We start from the raw sequence: 10,698 nt of genomic DNA, 5'->3' as shown, positions 1-10,698 counted from the left end.
GAGGTCTCCGCCTACCTCAGTCAGTTGTCCAATCCCACCTGGGGGAAGCGTTGCCAAGGAGACCAGGCCAGGTAGGGGAGGGATTACCTGCCCACACAATAGAGGGAGGATCTTACCTGGGAATCCTCACTTGGCTCCAGAGCTTCTCCCACCCTACCCACCCTCAGTTAATGTCTTATTTTGCAGGTTAACTTTTCTTCACAGGTTTTGCAGGTTAACTTTTCTTCACAGGTATGCGGGCGCTGCTACGTTAAGGTCGCTGTTAAAGGGCCGGAAAGGAATTTCCCTGCATTGGCAGGTTTCGCCTTTCCTGTAGCAAAACGTCACAACTTTGGCGGTATCAGGCCTTGGGCGGAATCCTTTAGTCCATCTTCCTCTTTGCGGCGACGATACCAGGGTTCCCCGTTAAAGGGGTTTCTGAAGGGAGGCTTTGACTGTACGCCGAAAGGTCGTCATTGCTCTCCCCTGCGGCGGCGGCGTAACGGGGGCGGCTATCTCTGCTTGAACATATGTTCTCCAGAGCCTGCCCATCCCCCACACACACACTGGATAACCCTGATGCTCCCTAGGTCCCCGGCTGGGGACTGGGGAGGGAGAACGCCCAATGCCTGAGCCAAGGTCTACCCACATTTGAAATTTAATAAAGTTGTGGCCAATTTAATCCCATAGCACGTTGTCTTGAGTTGTTATTGCACATGACGGGGGGGCGCTCAGGATCGGGGGACTCCGCCTGTCCATGCAATGCAAAATTCTCAGAAGTGTGAATTTTGAAGAATGGTTTTGCTTTGCTTTGTGTATTGTTTCAAAAAGTGTGAATTTGGCAGATTCACCTTTAAATGTAAACTGAATCTAATTTCTCCCCCCTCTCTACTATTTTAGCACCTCTTTTTAACAAAATGCTTTAATAATAAAACGCTGCATTCAGCTTCCCCACAGTTTTTTTTCTGCTTCATTTCAACAAAGAAACATTGTAAAAATGTGATATTAAAAAGAGGGAATGCAGATCTGTAAGCAGTCAGCATAAAAAGAGTCGCTCATTCTTATTATTCATTGTTGTGGGGAGTTATTCTTGGTTTGACAATATAATTATAAACACTTCTTTAGTCTATTCCAGAAACTTTCTTATTTTTTCTCTGCACATGTCTTTTTTCTGCTCACATTTATGCCAGTCTATTTTATGCTATTATTAATTTCTAAAAACCATGAATGTAGCTTAAATTGAATCCTATGATTCCCCCACTTATTTTTATTGCCTCTATATCTTCCTGCCTTTGGAAGGAATGAAGTATATGAACACCCTGGTTAGTATTTTTTTAATAAAAAAATACAATTTCCCCCGCACTGAGTTAACCTTCTAAACAGCTGGGTGCTCCTTTTCTTCCACAAAGTAGTTTCTACCCCCTCACACACAGGATTTCAATTTTAGCAGCCACATTTACATTTCTCCTCCTTGTTTAAGCTCCTATAATTTATTTCCTAACTTTTTATAATTGCTTCTTTCCTAACACGGATATCTTATCTATGGTTTTCTAACTGCCAGGCCCTTGTGTTTCCATATCTATTTCTTTCTCTAATTTTGCTAGCTTTCTCTTTCTCTGCGTGTAATTTTTTCATTCCCTATGGAGTGTTATCTGTCTTATATCATTGTGCTATATTATTTCCTCCAGGGTGTGTGAGGTGTTAAGAGAGGGGTAGTACTTCTGGGGGAGAAGGAACACATTGTATTCCTTCTGGAGTAGTTTGTACAACTTTGGTCCCCAACCTGCACTCTGCACCCACCTGTGGCTCCTAGAAGCTGTCAGCATGAGACAGTGCACCCCGGAAACGACTTCCATTGGTCGGCCAAACCAGGTGAGGGCAGCTGACGGATCTCAAACCCTCAGTGAGTTAGGGACTCCCCCTGCATGTGAAGACAAGCTCAGGAGGATTGAGCGGACAAGACCAATAGTGGGTCCAATGGTCAAGAAGGCAGTTTCTGCACATGCTGTAGAGAGAAGTGTGGGTTAGGGTTAGGGTTGGGGCTCATCGTGTGTGTGTGTGTGTGTGTGTGTGTGTGTGTGTGTAGGGGTTTTGATAATTTTATACATATAAAACATAACCATTTCAAACATTAAAATACAAGGTTCTTTTGGACCTCCTTGCCTCCCTCCATGGCTTCCATATTTAAGTTTAAATTTGCTGCATCTTTTACCATTATTTATCTGTTATATAACCATAATTATCATAAATAATTGCACATTACAAGTGTCATTACATCCCTGCCAAAGATTTTAACTGTTTATAGTGGTCTTTTAAATAAGTTACATATTCAGTCTTTAGAAAATACTTGATCTTCCTGGTTTTGGGTCTTCCCTGTCAGTTTTGCCATCTCCGCGTACTCCATCAGTTTCATCTGCCATTCTTCTTTTGTCGGTACTTCTCCTTCTTTCCATCTCTGGGCTAGTAGCATTCCTGCTGCCATTGCTGCATACATAAAAAGTCTTTTGTCTTTTCTTGGAAATTCTCCTGTTATACAGTACCTAGTAAAAAGGCTTCTGGTTTTTTAACAAAAGTATTTTTAAACATTTTCTTTAATTCATTATATATCATTTCCCAGAAAGCCTTTACCAATGTACATGTCCACCACATATGATAAAAAGTACCCTCTGTCTCTTTACATTTCCAGCACAATTTTGAACTTGTTTTTCTACATTTTAGCAATTTTACTTGGTGTTAGATACCAACGGTACATCACAGTTGGGGCTCGTCAACCTGGGAAGGTAGCCCATCTAGGGGGAAATAAAACTCTGATCCTAAACCTCTGCTGCCGTGTGATCTCTTCAGGAGAAGGAAAGGCTAAGGAGTAAATCCTACACAAATCTAGAGTGGAGTCCCTAAGAGAGCGTCTTGTATGCCTCCTCCCAGCAACTCCTGTAGCCAAGCTGGTGTCAAACATGTTGCCCTGCTTTCCTTTGCCCAAACCTCCTGCTATTGTTTTTCTTTCTTGTGTGTACTCCTATTTCCCTTTGCTATTCCTCATACGGCAACTTCATTTATCCCTCTGCCCATGCTCAGAAGCTCCCACACTCCCGATGTTCTTCTAATACTGTCTTGTGGTCTGCCTTGAACTCTTTTTCGATCTTTTCTAAACTGGTTACTCTTTTGGTTTAATTGTATTCAACTGTCTAAGAAGCAGATGGTTCTTCTTATTCAGTGTCTTTGACACAGTCGATCATTCTTTTCTCTTTTTTTGTATACTCTAGTTTTAGTACTCCTGCGAAATTCTTATTCTCACATCATATTTCTACCATAGTTACCATGCTTTCCCACCATCAATAATTCATTCTCCTTTTCCTTTCTTCTGTCCATCAGGGCTCCTCGACGGTCAGCTTCTAGGCTTTCTATTCTCTAATCCTTTAGATCAGGGGTGGCCCACTGTCTGGATCAGGTCCTGCAAGTCATTTGAAGTAGTTCCTCTGCCCCCCATCTTCTTCCCCCCAACTGCGTTGCAAGCCTGAGACGAAAGTGCTACTAATGTGTCTTCAAATCTGAACGGAACTGAATCCTCACCTCCCTCCAATTTCCCCTCATCTCTACCTGGGAGCGATTCCTCTTTGAACATGGTGGGGTTTCCTTCTGAGTTAGCACATATAGGATTGCATGGCCTGTGCAATCTTGCACTCAGCAAGATGTCTTTGGGACCACAGGGGTGATGGAAAGGCATGGTTAGGGCAGCTTGAGCTAACACAAGTCCATCCTGTTATTGCTAATCACAACACCGAGATGCCAACAAGCACTTCCAGTCAAGGGTTAACAGCAAGTGTGTGTCAGTTTGCATTTCTTAGTGCAGAAAGTATTGATCTGATGTGTAAAGATCTTTCCTATTCTACTAAACTCAAGGGGTTCTGGAAGCTTCTGGAAGCTTCTCTGTGTGAAAGAAGCAAGCAGAAGGTTCATGATTGGGTTATAGCTTCAGAGAAGCTGAGTACAGCTGGTTTAAACCGGTTCTGTCATCTCTTTCTGTCAAGGTCAAGCTGACTATAAAAGTAAGGCCAGAAGGAGCCTGGCTTTCACTTTTTCTTTTTCTATCTCTTTTCCTTCTGTTGCGGTGTTCTGTATATAGTGTTAAGATTTAGACTTATTATACGGTATTGTAAGTTTAAGTTAAGTCTGCTGCAACTGGATTTTTTATGGGCAGTGCCAATCCTGATTGTATTGGATTTGTGACTATTATGCTCATTTACCTTCAGTAGCAGTAAAGCTCTGCTGGATGAAATACAATTGCCTCTGGTCTATTTTTGGGGAATACTGCAACGTATTTAAGTTTTTACTCTGCTAACTATACATTGGAATCTACTCCGGATCAATTTTGAGTAGACTTTCAATGAGAAGGTGGGGGGAGGATTGTCATCAGGACAGCGGCAGGAGTCACACACATGATGCTGATCAGGGCTTGCATGTGAAACTGTTTAATGTCATGCGTGTGCAGATACATCTACATCATTTGTGGAATGTTCTCCCCAGAGAGGTTCACTTGGCACCTTCATTATATATTTTTAGGTGCCAGGCGAAAACATTCCTTTTCAACCAGGTCTTTGGATGATTAATATCCTACAGCCTATTAAATGTGTCTGTGGGAAGAGGGAGGTTATTGTTTTGCTGTTTTGTTTTACTTTGTTTTCATCCTGTATTTTATTCTGTGAACAACCCTGGGATCTTATGATGAAGCTTTCCAAGCACAATTCAAAGTGTTGGTGCTGACCTTTAACAGCCTTGGCCCAGATACCTGAAGGAGTGTCTTCACCCCCATCGTTCAGCCCAGACACTGAAGTCCAGCTCTGAGCGCCTTCTGGCGGTTCCCTCACTGCAAGAAGTGAGGTTACAGGGAACAAGGCAGAGGCCCTTCTCGGTAGTGGCGCCCGCCCTGTGGAATGCCCTCCCATCAGATGTCAAGGAAATAAACAACTATCTGACTTTTAGAAGACAGTCCTGTTTAGGGAAGTTTTTAATGTTTGATTCTATTTTTTATATTCTGTTGGGAGTCGCCCAGAGTGGCTGGGGAGGCCTAACCAGATGGACGGGGTATAAGTAATAAAATTATTATTATTATTAATCAAATAAATTATATACATATGTGTGTGCGCACACACACACGCACACACCTGCAGCACTTGCTACAATGGGTTTAACATCCTGTGTTATTTGTCCTTGAACTAACTTATTTAGTTATTTGAAAACTTACATACTGCTTTGTCAATCTGGAGACCTCTAAGCATTTTGAAAAAAGACCATCTAAAACATTCTTTTAAAAATACCAATAAAAGCAAGCATTTTTTTTAAGTTACGCAAATCGTCAATATATAGAATAAAATTGATAATTTTAAAACAATGGCCACTCCCCACATCAAATGGGGGCGCCTTATGTGTGGGTGTGCGTAGCCCCCTAGATCCTATGCATCTCCCGGCCATATAGCCTGGCTTTGCCCTCCCCAGGCTGGATATCTGGAGGTCTCCGCCTACCTCAAGCAGTTACCCAATCCCACCTGGGGAGGCGTTGCCAGGGGACCTGGACAGGTATGGGGAGGGACCGCCACACCCACACAATGGAGGGTGGATCTTACCTGGGAATCGTCAGTTGGCTCCAGAGCTTCTCCCACCTGCCCTCCCTCAGTTAAGCCTTCCTTTGCAGGTTAACATCTTCTCCACAGGTACGCAGGCGCTGCTATGTCATGGTTGCTGTTGAAGGGCTGGAACGGAATTCCCCTGCATTGGCAGGTTTTGCCTTCCCTATAGCAAAACGTCACAAATTTGGCGGTTTCAGGCATTGGGCGGAATCCTTTGAGAGCCAGTGTGGTGTAGTGGTTAAGAGCGGTAGACTCATAATCTGGGGAACTGGGTTCGTGTCTCCGCTCCTCCACATGCAGTTGCTGGGTGACCTTGGGCCAGTCACACTTCTCTGAAGTCTCTCAGCCTCAGTCACCTCACAGAGTGTTTGTTGTGCGAGAGGAAGGGAAAGGAGAATGTTAGCCCCTTTGAGACTCCTTCGGGTAGTGATAAAGCGGGATATCAAATCCAAACTTCTTCTTCTTTAGTCTATCTTCCCTTAATGGGGGGGGGGGGCATGAAGCTGTGACCCATGTCCCCATTGCGGTGGAGATCCCAGGGTTCCCCGTTAAAGGGGCTGTTTTGAGGGGAGGCACTGGCCATACGCCGATAGGTTGTCATTGCTCTCCCCTGTGATGGCAGCGAAATGGGGGGCAGGCTCTCTGCTTGAACATATGTTCTCCAGAGCCAGCCCAATCTCCACACACTCTGGACAACCCTGATGTTCCCCAGCTCCCCAGCTGGGGACTGGGAGGGATAAACGCCCAATGTCTAAGCCAAGGTCTCCCTACATCTGAAACTTTAATAAAGTTTTGGCCAATTTTAATCCCATAGCCCATCGTCTTGAGTCATTATTCCACTCGGGAGTTGCCTGGAGTTGGGGGGACTCCGCCTGGCCACGCAATTATCCTTGCTACAGATCACAGATTAAAAAGATATGCTGTCATGGGTAGTTCAGCTCCATCAGCCTGATTTGGCTGGAAGAGGAGGAGGAAGGAAGAGCAGATGGGCTGGAAGGCTGGCACTCAGGGATGGAGAGCAGCCCCTTGTGGCTCTGGATTTCAGAGAGGGGGAAGCAGATCGGCCGGTTCTCTCCAACGCCCCTTCTGTGGAGTGTAGAGCCTCATCTGGGGGCAACACATTGTGGCCGGGCCAGCTCTGTTCCTGAACGATTGCCAGAGCCTGTCGAGTGGCTGCCATCCATCATTCCTCCAAAGGATTTAGTATGCCAGGCAGATAGGCAAGATAAAGAAAATGTATTATTATAGTCATCCATATCATAGCTATGAAAGCAGAGGAGCAATAGGATGAAAATCTGTCATGATGATTGCCTTCCACGAGCGTTCAGCAGTTCTTGAAAAAAACAGGCCAGGAAGGCACCGTTATTTTTATTCCTTTGACTTGTAGGTATTTCACTCAAGGAGTCTCTTCTGCCACCTGAACCAATAATTTTCAGATGAGGCGAAGCTGTGTACACTCTACATTTTAAAGTGAGTTCAATGCAGTTTGAGCGTTGTTGTTTTTACTGTCGTCAACCCGGAGATATCCCAAAGTTTCTTCTGATTTTAATGTGCTCACTTGCGTTTTAATGCAAAAAGAAAAGTATGATTAATTAATTAATTTGCAGTGTGGTCATTTGAAAACACCCAGTTTTGCATCTGAACCTGCCCTTGAGGTTCTCAGCATAGACCTACATTAAGTCCCCCCCCCCTTCCTTTTTGTGTGTGTTCCTGTTCAGACTGCCATTCATTTTTATTTCTGGTACCCTCAGATACCAGTCTGACAAAGCAATGCAAAGTATAGGAAGTTAGTGGAACTTAACACTAGCTTATGTTAAGCCCGTTTAAGTCACCCCTATTCTGAACTCCATTCAGGAGCTGGGCTGCTGCCGGCTGAGCAAGCCGGTGTGGCAGAGGGAAAACAAACCTTTGAAACAGAGCTAGGCTTACGCTATCTGTTTTGTTAGTGTAGGTTCTGCAGGGCTGCTGGGTCATAAGCCCCTCCTTGACCCATTTTGCTCCTGCCATACATCTAAAGAAGGCTGATCGCCAAAGAATTGATGCTTTTGAATTATGGTGCTGGAGGAGACTCTTGAGAGTCCCATGGACTGCAAGAAGATCAAACCTCTCCATTCTGAAGGAAATCAGTCCTGAGTGCTCACTGGAAGGACAGATCCTGAAGCTGAGGCTCCAATACTTTGGCCACCTCAAGAGAAGAGAAGACTCTCTGGAAAAGACCCTGATGTTGGGAAAGATGGAGGGCACAAGGAGGAGGGGACGACAGAGGACGAGATGGTTGGACAGTGTTCTTGAAGCTACCAGCATGAGTTTGACCAAACTGTGGGAGGCAGTGGAAGACAGGAGTGCCTGGCGTGCTCTGGTCCATGGAGTCATGAAGAGTCGGACACAACTAAACAACTAAACAACAACAACAAAGTAAGCCCCACTGGCATAGCCCTGACTAAGCCAGGTTGAAGGAGTTAAGCTGTCTTAGCCAGGACAGCCCACTCGCTCATCCTCCCAGATGCTCTTGGATTTTGATCGTGCTGTTAACCTGTTTGCAAAGGTAACAGACATACCTGCATCCCTTTCTAATTACTGTTTACCAAATCTCAAAGCAACCCCAGGGGAGGGGGAGGGAACTCTAAAACATGCCTCTTGCATAATAAAACCAAACTCACGGCACCATCCGTCTTTCTGTACCCCATCTCTACATGCTCTGCCTACAGTACGTTGAACATTCGATGCTTCTGACAGCGTGAAAGAAACACGTTAATGCCCACAGCTTTTATTAGCCAAGCCAAAGTTGTTTTAATTTTCTGCTGGCAACTGCAGTAGTTCCATCAGACTGCACACCTGAGTTGAATCCAGAACAGGACGCCTTCCTCGCTCTAGTTAGGGGAGTTTTTAACGCTTTAACAGCGTATGGGAAAGGAAGACCCAGAGCTGCACAGTACATGACGCTGAATGATATTCACCTCACATCCAGCAGACTTTCTCAAGTCAAGGGCAGCCTGTATTTCATGTAATGCAAATATAAGCTACCTGGGCACATTTATTACCCAAAGTCTATCTCTGTGGCAGAAAACTGTCTTTTTAAATGATTCCAAACAAGAGGCATATCTTCCCAGCTTCCCAGCATAGTTCTGGCTTTATGAAACCACATGCCAATAAAGAAACCAAGATCATCACAGACAAATAATGTGGTTTTGACTGAGCATCTCCCTACCCATATGATTGATTGATTGATTTGTACCCTGAAGGTAGATATTTAAGGCAGTGTGCCAATAGCCTGGGCTCATTAAATCATTCAACCTGTTATTCTATCCATCAATTCACCTTGAATTGGCATTTAAAAAAACGAGTTAATGCCAAGCATAGCTATCTAATCGGCTTCCTTTCTCTCTCTCGTGTCTTCCAGGACTCATGTGCCTTTAATAACTGCATAATGCATAGAAATTCAGCACGCGGCTTTCCCCAGCATGGAAATGAACTGAATGAGAAAACAAACTGCCTGAGTTAAATTTGTGCCTGTTGTGCAGGCAGGGCAACTCAGCCCTGTTCCAGATGTCAAACTCCCCCCTTCCCCACAATCACTTTCTCCTTGCTTGGTTTGGATTGATTTTGTTTATAAGCTGACCAGACGTTTTATGAACAGCTGAGCTTTTCATTTCTTTTTCATACCAACCTATTAGGGTTGTCGGTGCCTAAAGGATATATAGCCAAACAGGGCTGGTTGTTATCTTTTGACAGGACTGTCATGAGAGAGGCTCTATCCGAGCACATTCGTCGACAGTTGTGGCAGCCATCGCAGTTGGCCTGAGCTCTTCTTCGGCCTCTGGAGATCTGCTGGGAAGCAATTTGGAGTCGATTGCACAGGCTGACAAAACACCCTTGCCTCAGCTCACTGGCATCAACAACAGCTTCTAATTCCAGCTAGGCTTAGAGTCAAATCAAACCTGCCAGCACTTAACTTAAGTGGCACAGTCCTCTCAGTCACCCTGGAAGACCTGTGAGGACGACTTGTCTCCAGGAAGCTCCAAGTGTAAAATATTGCTTGGAATGCAAAGGCTGGAAAGCGAGTTCAACCTCTTAGAAGGAGAACATGGGATGGTACTTTCCACATGGACGGTGACATCAAGACACTTTAAAATCTGTTATCCCCTTTATGCAATATACTGCAAGGTGATACTGGTCTGTGAGGACTGCACCACGTGTTCTTCATAAACATTTTAATTGGTCCAGAAGACGTCTTCCTGATGTGTGAGATTTCTACCCAAAAAAGGAAATAAATGCCCCCCCACCTGGATTCTGGGGTGATACAGTAGATTAAGAGGTCTCTATATCTGTTGACTACAGATGTTGATCTATCTTTCAGATTCAGAATATGAATTGGGTGCTCCTGTAATGCACATTTATGTTCTGAATAGAGAATACGTCTTCCATAGTTCTTCTCTGGCTCGGATTATAATATAAACCAGAGAAGAATTAAGGGGAAGAATGAGTTGTTCTTCCCTCCAGCCGTTACCCACTGACTGTGGCTGTTTACTACAGAAACAGCAAACACAGCCAAGAAGTAGGTCTCCCTTTCCCCTCCCTTGCTCTCTTTCCCTCCACTCCCATTTCTTTCCCTGGCACCAGGACTAGGCCCCCTGGGAAAATCACATTTCCCTGATCCCCTGGCATTTGGACACTGTATTTGCAAGTGGGAGAAGTGATACGAGAGAGATATAATCTGAGGGGTAATGTCGCTGCACTTAGGTCCTTGTGGTTACCTAACCTACAGTGAGCCCCCCCCCCATCATGGTTTGGTTACGCATTGTGTACAAACCATTTCCGCACTGCAGTGTTTGCTGCCATGTGTCCTTTAAGCTCTGGGGAGCTTGAGGCAAGCAGCTCAAGATCTACGGTGGCAATTTTCCTCAAGATTGCTGTGGGAGGCTGACTCGTTCCCTGGCCGGCCTGTATATTCAGCTCCAGTTATGTTTCTCTCACATGCTTAATCTCCACAGAGGCATCTCCTCAAAAACATGGACCCTCATCACGAAGACACCTGCTTTCTCCATTTTATTTGACATTTTTCTTCCAGGTAGGATGTGGCGCCTACATTTTGTTG

The sequence above is a fragment of the Podarcis pityusensis genome (genome assembly GCF_964106645.2).
Source record: "Podarcis pityusensis genome assembly, chromosome: 12".
NCBI lineage: Eukaryota > Metazoa > Chordata > Lepidosauria > Squamata > Lacertidae > Podarcis > Podarcis pityusensis.
This window is presented reverse-complemented; position numbering follows the sequence as displayed.